The following is a 22,306-nucleotide window of genomic DNA, read 5'->3' on the forward strand; positions in this document are numbered from 1 at the left end:
GTTACTTTATAAGTCTTGAGGGCTGGAGAGATGGCTTGGTGGTTAAGAACATCATCTACTGCTCTTACAAAGGTCCTGAGTTCAATTTCCAGAATCTACATGGTAGCTCACAACTGACCAGAATTCCAGCTCCAGGGGCATACAGTGCCACAGAGCTCAGGAAAGAAATCACATCTCCTAGAATTGGGGTTACAGATGGCAGTGTGGTGCAATGTGGTGCTGGAAACCAAACACAGGTCCTCTGCAAGAGCAAACATGTGTTCTTAACCACTGAGCCAGGCACTTCACTAAGATTTCTTAACAGGCATTAAAAGTGTGAACTATAAGGGAGAAAAGATTAAACTTGTATGCACTGGTGTAAAGAAATTTCTGTTCACACATATACTAAAGTTAATTAAAAATACACTACAGGCCTTAAGTAAAGGGTCTGTTTCACAGAAAGTCACTGATAAAGTCGGTTTAGCCATGTGTCTGCAATCGCAGCACTTGGAAGGAAACTAAGATAGTGGGTCATGAAGCTTGGTCAAGGCAACATAATGGAGATTGAGGTGAGGAAAGGGAAAGGGGAGGAGGGGAGGAAGGAGGAGGAAGAAAATGTGTATCTGGTCCTTCCTGAGTGGACCCACAGCTATCTTCACAGTGAACATTCACATTTTTACTACAATTCAGTAAAGAGATTAAAGTGGTTGGCACTGGCCAGGCATAACGGTGCACTCCTTTTGTCCCACATATTCAAAATATATAGGAGACATTTACAGACCAGTAAGGAGAGAAGCATCCAGTGCGCCAGGAGAAAGGGGCAGACCTAACAGGCACCTCCATAAGGATGATTGCCTCCTGAAGGGCACTCATCTTGCTCCATTGGTATCAGGGAAATGCATACCAACCCACAATGAGATGCCATTTCTTACTGCCAGCCAGCTCAGCTGCAAATGCCAAGCACTGGTGAAGATAGGGAGCGGTAGTGGGTGTGTAAAGTGGTGTGAACTGGGAGGTAACAAGACAGTTAAACAATACTGACAGAGGCTGAGCAGGAATGTGCTTTCAAGGGTTGGCAAGTATGCCTGCAGGAATACACCCAACAGAGGTGCATATGCAAATTCACAAGTAGGGCCAATGTGATGGCTTGTGGATAAAGGTGCTAACCATGCAATCCTGAGGACCTGAGTTCAAACCCCTGAAACTCACAGTTGAAGAGACAACAGACTCCCAGACTGTGACAGATGCATACCCACACTCTTACATACCTAATCATAGATAAAACTTTCAAAACGTACACTAAATGTTTACAGCAGTATTCTTTTTGTTGTTTTTCAAGATGGGTTTCTGTCTGCAGCCCTGGCTGTCCTGGAACTTGCTTGTAGACCAGGCTGACCCTGAACTCAAGAGATCTGCCTGCTTCATGGGCCACCATACCTGGCTCACAGCAATACTCCATGTAATGGTCCCCAAAAGAAGAAACCCTTGAATGTCCACTGACATTGCAATGGATAATTACAGTATATTTACTTATTGCTTAATTACCACACTGTAATGAGAATACAGCCAACAACTTCGATGACCCTCACAGTGTGACAAGGAAAGAGGGCATGGCAATTGTTTCAGGTGTACTCCCCTCCACTAACACATAAGGAAGTCTACCCTGGGATGGGACAATTTCCTTGGCAAGGACCTGTGTGTAGGGATGTACACCTCAAAGGAAGTTTTTGGATTCAGATGAGCTTCAGGTCATTCCTCTGAGTGGCCTCACAGATGTCTTCATAGTGAACATTCACATGTATGCTATAATTCAGTAAAGATATTAAAACTGGATGGCACCATCCAGGCATGGTAGTACATGCCTTTAGTCCCAGCACTCAGGAGAAGAGGCAGGCAGATCTCAGTGAGTTCAAGGCCAGCCTGGTCTACATAGCAAGTTGAAGGACAGCAAGGGCTACACAAAGAGACCCAGTCTCACACATTAAAAAAAAAAAAAAAAAAAAAAAAAAAAAAAAAACACAACTGGCACCAACGGAAGGAACCCACACTTGAAAGAGAGCTGGATGCACCTTGGTGATAAGCCAGTTCACATAGTATCAACAATGGCTACATCAATTGCAAACTCATACTGTACTTAGGTGAACAAGAAACAGTTCCTGGGGCTGTTAGATGGCACAGGGGTTTAGAGCATGTACTGCTCTTGCAGAGAACCTGTGTTTGCTTTATCATGTACATGTGTGGGCTCTGTGCAAGTACTATACACAATGTATAATAGACAACTTGAGCATCTGTGGATTTTGATACCCAACCCAGAGATCAATCCCCTGTGGATACTGAACTTCAGAAAAATCGGTGCTCTGCAGATGTAGTGCAGTGATAGAGCCCATGCTTACTGTGTATGAGACTTGGGGCTCAATCCCTGGCAACTCCCCAAAAGCACAGGGTCTGTGGTCAGACAGATCTCTGTTCTGACTTCATTCTGTAATTCACTGAGCTACAATGCCACCTCTCCAGATCACAGTGTCCTCATCTGGAAAGATGAAGATAATTCTCCTGCCAGGACTGGAGGAGCTGAGGAGATAAGAGGCTGGGAGGCTGGGGTTGTGTTTGACAAATAAGGAAATTCAAGCTCAGAGATTCAAGGCTCCTCTGTACAAACTGGTCTCTTTGGTACCATCATATCATCTCTGAGAAGAGTGGTTCTCAACCTATGGGCTACAACCCTTTGGGGGTCAAGCAACCCTTTTACAGGGGTTGACTAAGACCACCTGTAAACACAGACATTTACATTTAACAGGAGCGAAGTTAGTTATGAAGTAGCAATAAAATAATTTTATGGTTGGAGGTCATCACAACATGAGGAGCTGTATTAAAGGGTCATAGCCCTACGAGGAAGGTTCCAAAGGGGTGTGGGCTCAGCACTGCTCAGCTTTTGGGTATCCTGTTTCCACTCCTGAACCTTCTAAGATTCTCAGGACATGGAGCAAAAGACAACATTGCCTGTACTGGGGAGGCTGAGGTAGGAGGATCACAAGTTCAGGATCAGCCTGAGCAACTTAGTAAAAACATGTATTAATAAAATAAAATGTGGAGTGTTCCATGATAGAGTGTTTGCCTAGCATGTGCGAGACACTGGGTTCCAGCTTCTGAGGGAATTAAAAATCAGCTATTCTTTTGCTATTGCTCTTCTTTTTTTTTTTTTTTTTAAAGATTTATAGTGTGTGTGTGTTGTGTGTGTCTTTCAAAACAGGGTTTCTCTGTGTAATAGTCCTGGCTGTCCTGGAACTTGCTTTGTAGACTAGGCTGGTCTCAAATTCACTGAGATCTGCCTGCCTCTGCCTCCTGAGAGCTGGTATTAAAGGTGTGTGCCACCACACCCAGCTTCATTTTACTTTATAGACAAGACCTCACTATGTAGGCCTGATTGGCCTAGAACTCTCTAGAAAACCAGCATAGCCTTGAGCTCACAGAGATCTTCCTGTCTTTTCTGGAATTAATGGCATGTGCACTATGCCCACCTTAATATTAATGTGTGTGGAGGGAAGGTACATATGTATGTATAAGTACACACCTGGAGGCCAGAAGAGAATGACAGAGCCCAGAGCTAAAGCCACAGGCCCCTGCCAGTTGCTTGGTACAGGTACTAAGAAGTGAATTCAAGTCTCTGAAAGACTAGCATGCACTTTTTTTAAATAAGTCAGTTAAATTTTTTCTTAGTTTTACTTATATTATTTTAGATATATGTTTTCTTAGTTTTACTTATATTGTTTTAGATATATAAGTGTTTTGCATTCATCTATGTCCATGTACAGCAATGCATGCCTGGCGCTGTTGAAGGGTGAGAAGAGGGCACTGGACCCCTGGAACTGGGGTTATGGATGTCAGTGCCATCTCCAAGGCCCTGTTATTTTTCTTTTCTTTTTTTCTTTAAAAGCAGCCATTATGATTCTCACTGCCAGTTCTCTCTTCTGCCAAGCTGCTCTCGCTCCTATGTCAAGCAGGGTCTGTTCTCCCTAGACCCAGGCTTCCCACAAGGCCCACTGGCAGGTGTAACACTCTCTGGGGATGGCACAAATGGTGGCACTGTCTGGACCTCAGCATGACTTTCCTTACTTGCACTCAAGAGTCTGGGCCTTCTTCCTGCTGGCACAGGGGAATCGGCATAGCAAGGTCAGGTTTGCTGGGGACCAGTTTTCTGACCTCAGTTCTGAGATCCCTTCTAGCCTACCTCCTCCACTGGATGGCAAGAGGCCCTAGGGCCTAGTCACCTGCAGCCCCACACTTAGTTCCTTCCCTGTGTACTAGGTAGGACTGTCTAATTTCAATCAATGGTTTATTCTACCCCTCAAGAGTATCCCCTGTAACTACTATTCATGTCTTGCCTCTACAAAGCAACTCCTGGCCACTCGATGCACTGAGTTTTCTTACTGAGCTCACTCTACCATCCCAGTGTCCAGGGAGGCATCACTGTCCTGTTTGGATGTTTCTGCTGAGGACCCCAAGGGCTCAATCCAGGTTCTAGTTTATTCCTCCTGCTTCCATGGTAGACAGAGGGCAGATGCCAGACTGTTTCCTTCTTTCTTTTAAGATTTTTTTTTTTTTTTTCCCCTAGACGGTTTCTCTGTGTAGCCTGGGCTGTCCTGGAGCTCACAGACCAGACTGGCCTTAAACTCAGAGATCCACCTGCCTCTGCATGCCTGCATGCCGTCACCACCTTCAGGCTATCTTTTTCTATAGAGCTTCCCTCTAACTATGAACCTAGTCATGAACACCTGAGGGCATGGGTTCTCTATTGAGCAAGCCAGACAAGGTCCTGCCTGTATGAAATATCCTGGCACTGGAAGGAAAGAGCCACTTAAGAGGAACACAGATACAGTGACGTTCCTGGGGCAGTGCTCTGAAGGACAGGGAGAGGCCTGTGGCCATTCTGAGCTTCAGTGTCAGGGCAGGCTTGACATTTAGCTAAGACCCCAGAGTGAGCCCTAGCTAGCTCTGGAAGTGGGAGGAGGTGGCTGAAAGGACAGGGTGCAGGGCAGCATGGTTACGGTCAATGAGCCCAGGTGGTACTGAATACCAAGTGCAGAGCCTGAAGGAAGGGAAGTCTCAACAAATGCTCATGGAAGGAGCCACAAAGGACTTGCAGAATGTGAGTCTTATGAGGCTGAACATGAGTTCACAGTCCCCAGAACACTGCTGAATCCCTATGGGCCACAGCAGAACCTTGGGGCTGGCTGGGAGAGCCATCTTTTCTGCAGCGCTGAGGATAGTCCCCACGAGCTATCCTGCTCTAGTTGGGCTACACACATGGAAGGGGCACCAGTTGCCCAGATCACCAAAGGCCTCCAGAGGACAAACTTGGTGAATGCTGCTACCAGAGTTCGCCTCCTTGAGGAGCTGACCCTGCAGCTGTGGGGAGGGGAGTGTCCTGGGAGAGCTGGGAGGGAAGGAGCTGCCTTCATCTGGCACCAAAGCTGGAGGGCTCAGAACACCCTACCACGACAGCCATGCCACCCCTTGGAGTGGTAAGTATCTGCACTCACTCTCATGGCAGGTTCCAGCCATCTGGGATCCTGGCAACTGGGGACTCTGATATTGTTAGACAACCAGAGGAGAACCCTGTGTCTCTTCCCTTGCAGGCTGTTTAGAACATGCAGGGGGAAGGGCAGTGGGAGAAAAGAGCGAGAAAAACAACAGCAGCCCAGGCAGCCGCCCTCGCTGTACCACCTCCATGCTGGGTGCTTCCAGACGGATACCCAGCTCCTTCCAGAATTTACTTTCTACAGTTTCTTATTTAACCAGCCAAGCATCACAGCCCAGTACCCTGTACCAATAGAGAGCTATCATTTGCATAACAATTTGTCTATGACCCTCCCCCCCAGCTGCCAGCTCGGGAGGGAGGGCCGACTGGCGGCTTGCACCCACGCCCACATCCTTGGTGCCTACTAGTGCTTGGCATTTAGGCTGAACAAAGGTTTGCTGTTGCCAGGATTACCTCACGATGGTACTCTAAGGTAGAGACTGCTAGTCATTTGCTGATGAAGATACTGAGGCCCACAACTAACACAAAAGTAGCCTGAGATAGCAACTGACTTTGGGTAGGAATGCAAAATCTAAATTCACCAATCACACTCTTCCATTCACCCAGCCATCCAGCCAGAGAAATAGTGGCCAATATTCATAGGAAGGGAGCAAGGGGCCCCAGCAATATCCTGACACCTAGAGGACAGAAAGTCTGGGGAGCCAGAGGATCAGGCCCTTGGAGCAGTGCCCACCCAGTGAATGTTAATGCAAGAGCTCCCCACACAAATGCCCTATTTACAGTTGAATGCTTTCCAGAAAGGAGTGGGTCCTGGGCTAGAGATCAGGGACAGAAAGGAGCTATGAAGATAGTCCAGACAAGTTCGAGAGGGGGTTAGGGGGAGTAAAAGGGGTGGTGCTCTAATGGACAGAGGTGCAGGTGAGGACTAAGTCTGCAGGGCATCATGCAGGGAAAACAGAATGAGGGAAGAAAGCACATCCCCACTAGGCTGCTGGTATCTCTCTTGATAAAGAAACAATGAACAAATACTGTGTGTGTGTGGCAGGGCATTGGAGCAAGCTGAGAATCACATTGCTTGGATTCTGTTTGTACAATCAAACTTACTAATGCCTGTACTGCTCAGCAGTGGACGTGCACCAGCTTCCTTCATCCTCACAGGAGGTGGGATCCTACCTCCAGCCTGCAGGTATGGCAGCTGAGGCTGTGTACCAAGCAGTTTGCACAGTCGCTCTCTGCTCATCAGGTCAAGACCACGGGTTTCAAGCTTTCCAGCTATGCTCTGAATGGTGCCACCCACGCTGTCTTATGCAAGGCTTACTTTCCCTTTTAGCCTCCTGTGCTACCACTACCTCCTTACAACTCCATGAATCCTTGCACACTGACTGTAGATAATCTGGTTTTGTGGTAGTGATTCCAGTAGCACCATGAACCAGGGCTAGCAGCTTCCTAAAAGTAGGGATCCTATATTATGAGTCACAGGATCCCCACTATAAAATAAGCTGTCTTGACAGCTCTGGTATTACAAGTACATGTCACCACACTGCGTTTCCCTTCCTTCCTTCCTTTCTTTTTCTTTCCTTTCCTTTCTTTTTTTCTTTTTCTTTTTTTGAGCCAGGGTTTCTCTGTGTAGCCCTGGCTGTCCTGGAACTCACTCTGTAGACCAGGCTGGCCTCAAACTTACAGAGACCCTGCCTCTGCCTCCTGAGTGCTTTTTTATGTGGGCGCTGAGGATTGAATTCACATCCTCATGCTTGCAAGGCAAGCACTTTTACTGTTTGAGCCATATCCCTAGCTTTTTGTTCACTTCTGAAGCCAGGAAACCAGCTCTAGGGAAAGAACCAGGTTTGAAGTCAGTCCCTAAATAGCTGACTCTACAGGGGTCTCTGAACTCACACTTTTGGAGTCAAGAACTGCAGAAGTACTGAAAGCAGAGGTCAGGGAGATGGCTCAATAGTTAAATGGTGTCTCATTCATCTTCCCACACTCTCCAGAGTCAGCAGGGACAAGAGCACACCATTCTTTCTCAGTGTAAAAATGGGAAAATCGAGGTCCAGAGGGAACAAAGGATTCACACCAGCATATACAATGAGCAGTTGGAGAACTGTGCTAGGCCTTGGCTCACCAGGTTGCTAGTTTGGGGTTCTGGTCAGAGACGTTTTCTCTGTCATTTAGGCTCCAGTCTGTTAAGTGCTCTAACTTTACCCATTTGCATTTTATTTTATTTTATGTTTGTAATGCTTGGGATGTATCCCAGTGGTTTATGAATGCTAGACAAGTATTCTATCACTGAGCCACACCCTCTGTTCGTTGCCCTTGCATTTTCAAATCCTTGGCCCTGCTCAGCCTATGACCCAGGCCTGATGATGTAGTCAAGGGGTGAGGAGGAAGGTCTGCGCTGTTCTCCTCCAAGGCTGCAAATTTTCAGCCTGTGTCAGGTACCTCCAAGGTTCCACAGCCTCTGCCTGAAACCTGACCACACACTCAATGTCACAACTAGGCCCAACAAACACTGCCCTTCCCAATCTGTCTGCAAGTCAGCAGATAGCACTATCAATTTGTTCTGTTAATATGATAGAAGGGAGGATTTGGGGGCTTGATTTTAAAAGTCCTCATTGAGTCAGGCATGTTGTACCATATAATTCCAGCACTCAGAGGGCAGAGGCAGGTGAATCTCTGTGAGTTCAAGACCAGCCTGATCTACATAGTGAGTTTGAGGCCAGCCTAGTCTACATGAAACTGCCTCAAAACAAACAAACAAACAAATACAAAGGTAAGGACCACCAGCTGGAGTTGGTGACCAATGTCTGCAATCCCAGCTCTTGGGAGGCAGAGGAGGGCTGCTATGAGTTCAGGGTCAGCCTGGGCTTCACAGTGAGTCAGCCTAGCTACAGAATGAGATCTTGTCAAACAAAACAAAAAAAAAACAAACAAACAAAAACCCCAAGGCCAAGCTCTTAGAGCCCCTAGAGGACACACCATTACATTTACCAGTGAGGGGTGCCACAGATTCTACATAGCCTCCTCCAGTATCCCTATGAAGCCCCCTGAGAGCTGGAGACTCAGCACAGGCGATACAGCAGCTGATGTTAGAAAGCAGGGCTTGTGGTGGACAGACCATTACTGTCATATGCCCCGCCCACACTGCCACACATACACTCTGTAATTCAGCAGTCCTATTCTACAGACAGAAAGACTAAAGCACAAGGTCACTTGCTCACATTCTAACAACCAAGAAACAGTAATGTGACATGACTTGCCTACAGTTCTCTTTTTAAAGATTTCTGTCACTGATGGTCAGTACAGACGGCAAAAGGGCGCTCAGAATACAAGGCCAAAGTACAATGGTCATTTGTCACCTCAAATTTGCATTTTCCCCAACATTTCAACGATTACAAGTCAACCCGCACCACAAGGAAGCCCCTAACAGGCTCTCTGTTGTTTTCTGCTCCCAGCTGACTTCCTTACAGCCCACTCTGCCTCCTTCATTCTGAGCCACACAGGTTCTTTTAGGACCTTTGAACTTGCTTCTGAACGCTGTGCATAACGGCTTTCTTCCTCACGAATCTCTACTCACATACCAAGCTTCTTAGATACCTTCCCTGACCACTTTCTATAGAGAGATCCCAGTGTCTGTCCCCGCCTCGGTCCTTCCTGCTTTCCCTTTGTCCACGACACCTATTACTATTTTACATGTTGTGCGCTTATTTGCCGAGTAAGACAAGGCACAACGACCCTTCCATCTGACAACCACCTCTTGGTCTATGTATAGCTCCCTGTGCCCATTTTCAATGCTATCTCCATGGTCACGCTAACTCAAAACCTAAAGAGAAGCATTATGTCAGAAACATTCCCAGGCTTTAGGTGCCCCCTCCCCCCGCGCTTAATATTCTCTTACAAGGCACACGCAAACATGGGAAATCTCTGACTCTGGTTAAAGAGCAGACAAATCAAGTTCCACCCAGAGCTGGCCAGACCAGTCAGCTTCATTTTCACCTCAACTATAGGGTTCCCTCGGTCTTCAGCTTTGCAAGCCCACCCGCCCTTTCCCGGCCCCGCTCCCCCCGTTTGCACCTTGCCATCCATTTTGGGAGCTGATCCAGAAACCAAGCCATCCCTAAGCTTTTAAGTAGCATGGCTTGGGGGTTGGAATGAGACCTAAGCTCATCCAACAGGTAGGAGGGGCAGAGGCCGGCCTTCTAAGCCCTACATTGATTTCCCCCACCTTGCACAAACGGGCGTCGTCGTTCTCCTTGTGTAGAGAGCTCAGTTTCCGAGGCAGAATCCTCAGACCTGGGCGGGAGACGACAAAGGCCCTCCCACCCCAGCCGAGATGGGCCCGCAAGGAATCGCAGGGGCTACGCTTAGACCCTGAGGGGGGGGAGGGGCAAGAAGGATGCAGGCACATCTCTTGACTCGGCAACTAGAACATACCCTGAGAAGGGGCGGCCCTCAGCGGGGAGACGGGATGCTTTGCACACTTACAAACCGAGGCTGCGGCCCTGGGGAATCCGCTGCCAGAGAGCCACAGGAGATCGGATTCGGTCCGGGTCCGGGTCGGGGCAGGGAGGGAATGCAGCGGCCAGAGGCCCGGAGACAGAGGCCGTTCTCTTGCCCTTAGGCCGCGGAGGGCCGCTGGCTGCTGGCTCCAGGCCCAGCCCCTCCCCCCACCCCAGATCCTGCTTCGACCGCTTGGAGAGCCTGTGGCTGCTGGTGTGCTGTCAACAAAGCGTCACTTCCGGGCCGCCCCTTAGCAACAGAGGTGGGGTTCCCCGGTCGTGTCCCGCCGCGAATGAGGGCGGCGGCGGCCTAAGGTTCCGGACCCCACGGGCTGCTCCCGCCCGGGCAGAGGCCTGCGTCCCCCAAGTCAGCCTTCAGGGCCCCTTCCAGGGAAGGGCTGGCTCACAGCAGCAGGGTTCTGGACAAGACTGACTCCACCTTCCCTCGTCAGCGCTGACTCACCCGGCGCCCAATCCGAGGTCTTTCGGGCTGTCTCCACGCAGGCACCACATTGCCCCTCAACTTTACTCCTCCCTCTCCTTCAAGAGAAGGCCCACTCACCCAGGAGCTGTCAGATAGCAAGCCCCGAGGCTGTCCTTGGCCCCTGCATTTCCTTCTAGTCACCAATAATGCCTCAGCAATTGCTTCTCCCTTCCTCCAATAGTGCCCTACTTCTGCCCATCATCACTTTAGCTTTCACATTTTTAAAAAATTATTTTTAATTTGTGTATACGTGTGAGTGGAGGTATATGCATGAGACTGTAGCTGCCAGTGGACGCTAAAAACCTCAATCCAGTGGAGTTGAAGTTACAGATGGCCTTAAATCTTCCAGCGTAGGTGCTGGGAACCCAACTATCTCCTGCCTATCCTTCCTTCTTTTCTAAGATAATTTTTAAAAAAATTATTTACATTTGTGCACTCGTGTGTGCATATGTAGGGGACCAGAGGACTGTCTGCTGGAGATGGTTCTATATTTACACCATGTGGGTCCCAGGGATCGAACCCTAGTCCTCAAGCTTGGTGCCAAGCACCCCTACTTGTTGAGTCATCTCACTAGCTCCCATCACTATTTCTTCTCCTAACTTCTACCTTGGCCTCCTAACACAAATCCCCCCATTTCCTCTGCAGCCCCACAATCCAAGAATGGGCTTTCTAGAACATAAATCTCATCAGGGTATCCAAACTCTCTTGATCTCTCTTTACCAGATCACTCAATTTCTTCCTTTGGCTTTCCTGTCCAGACAGCTCACAACTTAAATCAATTTTGACTCTTTTCATTTCTGTCTCTCTCTGTAGTCAAATAATATGTTAACTTAAACATTGTTCTTACTGCCATCCACATCTAGTTCACTGAACTCTCTTGCAATACTTTTTGCTTGAGAAACTCTGTGGGAATTGGGGGGGGGGGTCACAAATCAAGGGCCTGAGTAATTCTACCACTGATCTGTGAGCTTTCTTGCCAAATATATAAGAAAGAATGCATATGCGTTGCGGTGGTGGCACACTCCTTTGATCTCAGCAGTTGGGAGACAAATGCAGGTGGATCTCTGAGTTCGAGGTCAGTCTGGTCTACAGAGTTCCAGAACAGCTAGGGCTACAAAAAGAAACTCTGTCTCAAGGACCCAGCCCCTTAAAAAAGCAAGTTGGGGAGAAAGGGTTTATTGGGCTTACATTTCCACAACATTGTTCATTGATGAAGGAAGTCAGGACAGGAACTCAAACAAGGCAGAAGCCTGGAGGCAGAAATTGATAGAGAAGCTATGGAGGGGTAAAGCTTACTGGCTTGCTTACCTTTCTTTCTTTCTTTCTTTCTTTCTTTTTTTCTTTTCTTTCTTTCTTTTTTTTTTTTTTTTTTTTTTTTTTGGTTGATTTTTGTATTTTGAGACAGGGTTTCCTCTGTGTAGCCCTAGCTGTCCTGGAACTTACTCCGTAGATCAGGCTGGTCTCAAACTCAGAGATCTGCCTGTTTCTTGAGGGATTAAAGACATTCATTCACCACTAAGCTAGGCTTATACATCTGGATTTTATGGGGCCATTTTCTCAGTTGAATTTCCATCCTTTCAGATAACTCTATCTTGTGTCAAGTTAACATAAAACTAGCCAGCACAATGACCATGTGAAATCAAAGATGGTATCAATAATTCCAATACAGGGCAATGACAGAAAGAAGGAAAGAAGGCGAGCAGTGGTGGCCATATCTTTAATCCCAGCACTTGAGGCATAAATAGGCGGATTTCTGAGTTGGAGGCTAACCTGGTCTACAAAGCAAGTTCCAGGACAGCCAGAGCTGTTATAGAGAAACCCTTTTGGGGCTATATATTTAAACCCTATCTAAATAAATAGGTTTTGTAAAATGAATTTTTGTGGACCAGATGTAATGCCACACACCTTTAATCCCAGGACTCCTGAAACAGAAGCAGATAGATCTCTGTAGGCTCAAGGCCACCAAGGCCAGCATGGTCTACTAACAAGTTCCAGGACTGTTATGGTGAGACGAAGAGAGAGAAAGAGAGAGAGAGCACTAGCTGTCTGCTCAGATGTCAGAAGTTGACATTGGATATCTTCATCAATCACCCTACTTTGGAGACAATCTCTCACTGACCCTGGAAGCTCATCAATTTCCATAACTCCAGATTTACATAGGCACTAAGGATCTTAACTCAGGGCTTCACACTTGTTTGGCAGGCACTTTACTCAGTGAGCTACCTCTCTCATCAGCTATGTTACGCATAGCTTGGTTCTGGAAACCTAACGGGGTGGCAAGGAAATGAAGACAGGAAAAACACACTCGGAAAAGCTAGAATTGCTTGAGCTGTACTCACTTTGATGGTGCAGCAACTATGTACAAAACCCTGGAATCTCAGCTCTTCTATTATGTACAGAACAAGGGAAGGGACTAGCTAGTCTGGCAGATCTCTGTAGGACAACTCGACATCCGGGAGGGTCCAGTGTAGGCAGAGTTTCTGTGTCCCAGTAGTCAGACTACTCAGACATTTGTTATTAATTATAAATGCTTGGCTGATAGTTCAGGCTTGTTACTAGCAAACACTTACATTTTAAATTAACCTATATTTCTTATCTACGCTCTGTCATGTAATGTTACATTCTTTCTTTTTTTTTTTTTAGGCACCAGAAATTTTATTTAATCCACCTTCCTTTGTTAACATTCTAGATACTATAAACCAAATTAATCTTTTTGTGACCCAGGCTTGTGATAGGAACCATCAATTACAAAACAGTGACAGACCTTCTTAGCCTATTTGTTTTTTCTGGTCCCTTCCAATTTCTAGCTGTCACTGGTCCTTTCTTGGTGATCTCTTAATCTTTTCTAACCCTGTGAAATAGGGCCCAAAAGTGCCAACTGCAGTTGGTAAACAAGCTCTGAGGAAGACCCCTCCAATTCCAGTGGCTCCTGCCCTGTGGTAGTTTCTTCTCAGGTCCCAGGCTGAGAAACCAAGCACGTGGATCTAACAAAGACCAAGTGAGGGTCTGGATGGTAAGGTGCATGGGCCTGTGACCACCACTGGCCATATCCAGCCTCAGGACTTCCAAGACTCCAGAGCTCATGTACCCTGTGGATGGCTCCCAGGTACCTATATTTTGACTGGAGACTCTCAATTCCCCTCACCACACCTAGAAAAGTATGAAGGACACAAAAGAGACAAAGACAGAGTAACCAGGCCCAGCAGGACGAACACTGGTGAAGCAACTGCAAAGTTGATGACTTGCTCTTGGGAAAGAGAGGTAGGGCCTGGAACAAGGATGGCAGCTGGAAGGTGAAGGGCAATCGTGTCACTCAGTAGCAGTAGTGATCAGGCTTGAAGGGGTCATCAATTGGCATGCCCAGATAGATGGTACCTGCTTTCAACATGGCACATTCATCTTGCTTTTCTCTGTATCTGCACGTCACTCCCCAGACTCTGCCCTCCTTCTTCCCACCTTCCTCTTCGTTTGGCTCTCCTGCATAACCTTTACCTGTCCAGCTATTGGCCAGTCAGCCCTTTATTAACCAATGAGAGTAATACATATTTACAGTGTATAAAGTTTGTTCCACAGAAGTCCAGGTTTTGCACACACTGACAAAATGCTCAAATGAACTGGAGGAAGGCCAGTTCTGAGCCCCATCTATACTGGAAAGGATTTATTCTTTCTGTAGTCTGAGGTATTGGGTCCTTGACAGGACTCCTATCATATCAACAATTCACAGTCATTCAAGGCTTCTTCAGCTCCCCACAACAGCCCCAAAAGAAAAAAGTAATTTAAAACTTTGTGTTGGGCAATGGTGGTACATGTCTTTAATCCTAGCACTTGGGAGGCAGAGGCAGGTGGATCTCAGTGAGTTCAAGGCCAGCCTGGTCTACAAATACAATTCCACAACAGCTAGGACTACACAGAGAAACCCTATCTTGAAAAAAATTTTTTAAAATTATTTTCCTGTGTTTGTGTGTGTGTGTGTGTGTGTGTGCGCGCGCGCGTGTGTGTGTGTGTGTGTGTGTGTGCACACGCGCGCACACACACACACACATGGGCGCACATGCCACAGTTCACTTGTGGAGATCAAAGAATAACTTTCAGGTGTGAATTCTCTCCTTCCACTTTGGAAATAGAGGAACCCAAGTTGTCAGTTTTGGGGCAACAACTGGTTTTACCTAAGCAGCCATCTCACCAGCTCCCCAAGGAGAAAAAAGTTCATGTACAGTAGCAATGAAAAGAATGAAACCTTTAGAGAGATGGCTCAACAGTCAAAAGGAAATGTTCTTACTGAGGGCAGGGCTGGTTGGACTCCCATCACCCACATGGCAGCTCACAACCATATGTAACTGTAGTTTCAAGGGATCCAATGCCCTCTTCTGACTTCCTTGGCACAGGAATGTATGTAATGCACATACATACATGAAAGTAAAACACCATACAAAATAAATAAATAAGAATTAGCCAAAGAAGTGAAAAAACTATACATTGAAAACTACAAAACAGTGCTAAATTAAATTAAAGACAAATAAATGGAAAGATACCTCATGTTAATAGGCAGGAAAGTTTCACACTGTTAGGATGGTAGTATTACCCAAATTGATCTACAGAGTAAGTACAAATTCTTTCAAACTCCTAATAGCAGTTTTAAAAAAACAGCAAAACCCATCAGGCATTGTGGGATGTGTTTGTGATACAAGAACATGGGAGACATGAGTATCAGGAATTCAAGTTATCTTTGGCTTGGAAGTCTCCTGATCTATAGGAGATTCTGCCTCAAAATAACCAAGAAAAAAAGGGAGGAGGAAAAGGAGGGAGGAAAAGAGTCACCTTAAGCTGGACAGTGGTGATGCATGCTTTTAATCCTAGCACTTGGCTAGCAGAGGCAAGGCCAGCCTGTAGTGAGATATTCACTTTGTCCACACCTGTGGCACTAACCAGCCCACTGGGGGGTGGGGACAGGGGTGGATGCTACCTGGGGGAACTAGGTCTGAGGAAGGGGCCCCTGGAGCTCTCTCTTGCTTGCAGCACAGAGACAGAGAGCATCCAGAGGCATCCTTGGGACCAGGAACCTGCTGGTGTCCATCTGTCTCTGTTGTAAGTTATTTCTCCCTGAATAAACATCTATTCAACCTATTTGTTTTTCTTGATTCTTATTAAACCATAATACCAGCCTGGTCTACAAAGTGAGTTCCAGGACAGCCAAAGCTACACAGGGAAACCCTGTCTTTAAAAACAACAAGAAAGAGAGAGAAAAGATTCACCTCAATATTCATATGGAATATCAAGGTTCACAGAAAAAACAAAACAAAACACCAAACGTGAAAAGATGAACAAAGTTGGTGGGTACACATGCAAATCAAAAGCAAAACAAGCAGAGATACCTCAGTAGTTAAGAGCACTGGCTGTTCTTCCAGAGGACCTGGCTTCAATTCCAAGCACCCACATGGCAGCTCACAACTGTAACTCCAGTTCCAAAGGATCCAACACTGCCTTCTATTCTCTTTGGACACTGCACACATGTGGTGAACAGACATAAATGTAGACAATATACCCATATACATAAACAAACAAAACACAATGGAATACCATTTTTCTCTTATAAGAATGAATATGATTTCTTTTTAACAGATGATAATAAGTGTTGGCCATAGAGTGGAGTGATTGGACTCAGCTATTACTGGTGGAATCTAAGAGGGCACGGCTGTGATGTCATGCCGTGTTTCTCATCATATAGAATTAATTTCTGAAAGCCTGGACAAATAACTGTATGTTGCTGTTTATTGCAACAGCCAGAAGGCAGAAATAGTTGTCTTTCCTGGTGTGGTTGTGTTTGCTAGACAGGCTTCTGGCAGCCCCTACTGACATCTGCATTGTCAGCAGTCAGGATCTTCTAATGTCCACCATCACTCAGACACAAAATATTGACATTCTTTTACATGATGTAACAAGTGGGAACTTCCAAGTAATTATACCATGTAACATAAGCCAGTAACACAAGCAGAAGGCCACAGGATGATTCCACTTGAACACTGATGTAAGAATAACACAGCTTCAGGAGGTAGAGAGACGACTCAATGGTTAAGACCATGTGAGGACTCAATTTCAATTCCCAGAACCCACATAGGTTACCTCACAACCTTATCTATAACTCAAGCTCCGGGGGCACAGAGCCTCTGTTCTTCAGTGGTACCTGCATCCATGTGCACATCCCACATGCAAACACACATGCCTAATTAAAATAATAATAATAATAATAATAATAAAAACAAAAACAAAAAAAAAATAACACAGACTAAAAGAACATGAAGATAGCATGGATATCAAGGCCAGCCTGGTCTTACAGAGCTAGTTCCAGGACAGGTTCCAAAACAATACAGAGAAACCCTGTCTCAAAAAAAAGAAAAGAAAAAAGAAAATCATGAATATTACCAGAGCCTGTGGGAGATAGGGAATGGGGATTCTTGTGTAAAACATTACACAGTGTCTATTTAAGGTGATAAAGAGTTTGGGAAATAGTGTTGATGGATGCATGGTATTAGAATGTGATTAATGCTGCTGAATCAACCTGAAGACATTGAGAGGCAAATTTCAGGTTACATGAATTCTGCTACAATTTAAATACAATCTGACCACCATGGCTGGTGGGGGTGACCATCCAAGGGAGGCAGGAAGGCAGTTTGGTTCAACAGGACTAAGTAGCCAGTGTTGGTTCAGACATCACGTGTCTGATCTAGAGCAGGTTATTTTAGGCATATTTAATCACAGCACAATTTGGTAAAAAGTTTCCTGTGGTGATATTTTGTTTATGATCTAACAAATAAAGCTTACCTGTAGACCAGACTGCAAAGCTAGGCAACCATATGGGCCAGGCATGGTGGAATACACCTATAATCCCAGCAACCACACCAGTTAGGCATAGAGGCTAGACGGTGATGGTGCATTCCTTTAATACCAACATTAGAGAGGAATATAAGATGGGAGGAAACAGAAGTCAGGCAATCTGCAGTCACAGTAAGAACAGGATCACCTCCCTCTCTTTGGTCTGAGCCTTGGTAGAGGTAAGAAGCTACTTTGCTTCTCTTATCTTCAGCTTTAACCCCAATGCCTGTCTCTGGGTTTTATTACTCATGCTACATCTTGCATCCAACTTTTGGGGTATGAATTCATGAAAAAGCCATTTGCCAGTGGCTGCAAAGCCAGAGGCCTGAGATTCACGAGGGTCTCCTGCTGGAGTTGCTGCCCAGTTTGCTAGATTGCCTTTTCTTTTTTCTCAAGCCTTTGAACAAGTTTGGGATTTTCCTCTCTAAAACAGTCTCCAGCTGCCAAACTCCAGAAGCACCTGGGATCCAAATGCCACAGGACTTATCTACTTTAGACTGGCTAGCTTTGCCTTCAGGCTGCTCCTGCCACACGTGTATTTTCCACACAATCCCATGTTTGGTTTTTCAGACAGCAGCCCCTCTCCATGGGCTGCCACTCCCAGCTCCCACCTTCATGCTAATTCTCCAATCAGACATGCTATGCTTCACAGTTCACTGATATTGTTGGCATATTTGGTAAGACAACTGGGAATTCTTAAAGGAAGGAATTAGTTAAAAGAGAGTTTTTCCTCCCCACATTATAAAATGGGAAACACTATTACTCTGGAGGGATTTAGGTCTCTCTATGATAATATGCCAGACAGTTTGAAAATGGAACAATTAAATAAGAGGATAACTAACTTAGACGGGACTTACATAATGACAATTATAAACATAAATTTTATCATTTTTGTTTTATCACTAAAAAAGGTGGTTAATCTGAGTACTAAGATACACGTTTTAGAAAAATTTAATAAAACAGATAATAGAGCTATTCAGATCCAGACAGAGGGATTTAAGGGCAAACTAATTTCAGCATTGCATTATAAGGTTATGGAGGAACAGCATAGGGTTTTAAAACAACCAACCTTAACATAGTCAATAACCTTACAGGAATTGCCAAATGATAGAAATTCTGTAAAAGCTAATTGAACTCCTATACCAATGTTAGATTTAAGAAGATTCAAGGAATCGAGAGTCTCATATGCATGCATTTACCATTTGTGAAGCAGATGCTAAACTTGTGGTCAGTTTGTAATAGAATTATCCCTAAAGCCTGGATAGACTTGACTAAAGATGTTTCAGAGCCTGGTCCACAATTACAATGGAGTACCTGGTTCAGAGAAGAGGCTAAGACCATTGAACAAAAGTAGAGCTAGAGATATGGAAATCCCCCAAGATCAACTTCTTGGAGAAGGAGATTATGCTACTATAGAAATGCAATCTCTATAATGACCACACCATGACTATACCCTGGCTTTATGTCATGCATCACTTTGAATACTTGGGACAGAATTAAAGAAGTAGGAGAGAAAATTGAATCATTTACTTTACTAAACTTACCCGGGAACCAAAGGAAACCTTCACAAATTTCTTACAAAGATTGACATCAGTAAATGGAATGATACCAAATTCAGAAGCTAGACAAATAGTAATTGAATCTCTGGTTTTTAAAAATGCCAGTTCTCAATGCAAAAGAATAATTAGGCTGCTAAAGGCAAGGTCAGCACTCTTGGAGGAATGGGTCCATGAGGTACAAAAAAAAACAGAGATAAGATACTGGGGTTCAAGCTTCAAGTTGAAGCTCAGAAAAGCAAAGCAACCAGACACTAGCTCTTACCTGGCTCTACCTCAGGCTGGAGACTAATAATCTTGAGACCCTTTGGTTCTTCCTTTCATACCACCCCTAGTGCCGGGGATTAAAGGATCCCAAGTGCTGAGATCACCTTTGTGTGAGCTGTTAATCTTTAGGACTGATCAGTTTCATGTAGCTCAGTGTGGCCTTAACAGAGATCCATCTGCCTGTCTATTGAGTCCTGGGACTAAAGGTGTGTGCTTAGCTCTATGACTAGCTAGTATGGCTGCTGGGATTCAAGGTGTGTATCACCATTGCTACCTTTGCTTTCTGTACCCTCAGGCAAAGCTTTAATAAATCATAAATAATATATCACCGCAGGCCAGAGATAAAATTAGTTTTGAATCTTATGACCATGATGATAAATGGATAGGAGAGGTGATTTCAAGAGGGTTGAAGAAAAATCGAAATGTCAAATGTTTCAATTGTGGCAAACAAGGTCACCTTAAAAGGGATTGTATACAGGGTGTCCTAAAAACAATGTTTTTTTCTAAGTATAATAATATAAACAGAACATCCCTCCCTTCTGAATAATGCAGAAGGTGTGGCAAAGGCAGGCATCTAACTAATGAATATATATCAACAAGGGACAGACAAGGTAACCCTTTGCCTTTGGGAAACCATGCCAATTCTGGTTCAGTTGTTTCCTGCCACCATAGAAACTCCTTCCCAGAGCAAATGCCTGGGACCAAATGCCTATTGTAAAAATCCATACTGCTCTGGAAGATAGAAGAGCTTTGGAAGATAAAACAAAAATTTCAGGAGACACTTTAAATTAAAATTGATAAAGATTAGATTAGGAACCTCCCCAAAGTTAAGAGTTAGGGAAAGGTTTTGTTTTTTGTTTTTCCAGGAAAATAAAAACAACCATCTTGAGGAATTTAAAGGCCTATGCACAAATAAGCATTCAAAGAAGAATGGAGAATTACCATGTAAAATTGCCAAGAAAAGGCATTGACCTAATGTAATCTCTGAAGTCTCCAAAAACTTGATAGAACCCCACAATGATGATTCCACCAGGACTATAGTAACACCACTAAGCTGAAAATAATCACCTAAAGGCCAACTTGGACTACAAATTAGCTGAGAGGAGACTAACTGAGGTGACCCAGCCTCACAGACTACTCTATCCAGTACTTGAAACAAGCCCTAAACTTTCCCATTTACACAGAGATTGGACAGCAAGCAATACAGCTACCTCTCCCAGGACTTGACAATTAACCCCAAATTTTCTTTTCAGGATCCCCTAAAGATGCTGTCATTCCCCAGATAGCAGGAAGTAAATTTAAGAATAGGATGTCTACATTCCCAAGTGGTGGTGTGGATACTTTTTAGTCTTATATTGGATAATGAATATTTGTCATTGTTTAGGAGAATTGGTTACAAGTTGTTATTGGTAATCAGGAAAAAAATTAAACAAAGGAGATTAGATTCTGGGTTCTTGTTTTGAAAAGAGAAAAGGGGGATACAGATATGATAGGATAAAAGGGGTAGATTACTGACTTTACTCTGAAAAAAAAAGAGAGGATATAGATATAAGATAAAAAGGTAGATTATTGAATCTACTTCCAAAAAGCAAATACTAGTTTTAAATTAGATTGGACTTTTGTATATTGCATATAAATTGTATATTGCATATAAACACAGAGTTTAATTTTGTTAAAACATGCTGTTCAATGGTTCTAGTCTTGTTTAAGTTATTGTACCTATACCCATTTAACAATGTAATGCAAATTTCTAGTCCTTGAAAGTTATTATTACCAACTATATATATAATAAGGAAATACAGGTTGTTATTAGTCACCTATTACAATCGAATTTATAGTCATATTAGGTATGTTTACAAGATCAAACAGATATATTTTAGATAGATCATCTTCAAATACTTCAGCGATCTACAGAATATAGCATTTAAGGTGTTTTAATAATATAGGTTCTTTTATGACAATGAAACATTTCTGCTCCAGTCTACTTCAGCAAAGATGATAGGCACTGAAGAAGCTCCATATGGACTTTACTTTCTTTGTGGCAAAAGTAAGCCACTGGGAAAGAAAGTACTCTTGCCTCAACTGCTGACAGTATGCTGTCCAAATAGGACAAGCAGGACATAAAAGAGAGTGACTGCCAAACCTTGCCAAGATAAGGTGAGATAGTCTTTCAAAAATACTGCTTTGGTCAGGCAGTGGTGGTGCATGCTGATTCCTAGCTCACAACCAGTAACTCCAGCTCCAGGGGAATAGATGCCCTCTTCTGGCTTCAGCAGGCACTAGGCATACATGTGGTACACAGACATACAAGCAGGCAATAATAAGATAAAATAATAAAATTATTGCTGGGCAGTGGTGGTGCACACATTTAATACCAGCACCTGGGAAGCAGAGGCAGGTGAATCTGTGAGTTCAAGATCAACCTGGTCTACAAAGCTACACAGAGAAAACCTGTCTTGAAAAACAAAGGGGGTGAAGAGAGATTGTTCAGTGGTTAAGAGCTCTTGTTGCTGTAACAGAGAATCCCATTTGGTTCCCAGTACCCATGTTAGGCAGCTTACAACCATCTATAACTCCTGTTCCAGGGGATCCCACACCATCTTACTCATCAGTAAAAATAAAAATAAAACATTTTTAAAGAGAAACTCATAGGCATTTCTAAGGCATACTTCTGGGTGTGTCTGTGAAGATGTTTCTAGAGTTGGCTAAATAACAAGGAGGAAGACCCACCTTGAGTTTGGAGCATCATCTCATGGGTGGGAGTCTCAGAACAAAAGGGAAACAGGAGAAAGTCATTTAAGCCCCATCATTCCACCGGTCTCCTGGTTGGCCATGATGTAAACTAACTTCCTGTTCTGAGCTCCCTGGACCAAATCCTCTGCATCTCTGAAATAAATCTTTCCTAAGTTATCTATGTCAGGTAGTCAGGTATTTTATCTCAGTGATAAAAAGAAATAAATGCAGGGCTGAAGAGATGGCTCAGTAAAGAAGGTCACTTGCTTTGTGAGCATGACAACCTGTGTTTAAATACTCAACACCTATACAAAAAGCCATGCATGGCTGTTTGTGTCTGCAACTCCAGTATTGTCAAGACAGATAGAACCTGAGAGCTCAC

The 22,306-nt window shown here is 44.5% G+C and overlaps 1 protein-coding gene across 7 annotated transcripts in view; it reads right to left on the bottom strand.

Annotated features, from left to right (window-relative positions):
- Zer1 (zyg-11 related cell cycle regulator) overlaps window positions 1–22,306 on the bottom strand; it is a 39,346-nt gene that overhangs the window by 14,502 nt on the left and 2,538 nt on the right. For 2 of the 7 annotated variants that reach the window (XM_051185071.1, XM_051185069.1), the window contains exon 1: window positions 10,001–10,286. The exons of 1 other annotated variant lie outside the window; for it this stretch is intronic. The gene's annotated coding sequence lies outside the window, so the exon portion shown is untranslated. Of the gene's footprint in view, window positions 1–9,740; window positions 9,835–10,000; window positions 10,287–10,477; window positions 10,546–22,306 lie in introns of those variants that run through there. 4 more of the 7 variants (XM_051185070.1, XM_051185065.1, XM_051185068.1 and 1 more) reach the window with 3 other exon arrangements.

This window comes from Phodopus roborovskii, unplaced genomic scaffold (genome assembly GCF_943737965.1).
Source record: "Phodopus roborovskii unplaced genomic scaffold, PHOROB, whole genome shotgun sequence".
Lineage (NCBI taxonomy): Eukaryota > Metazoa > Chordata > Mammalia > Rodentia > Cricetidae > Phodopus > Phodopus roborovskii.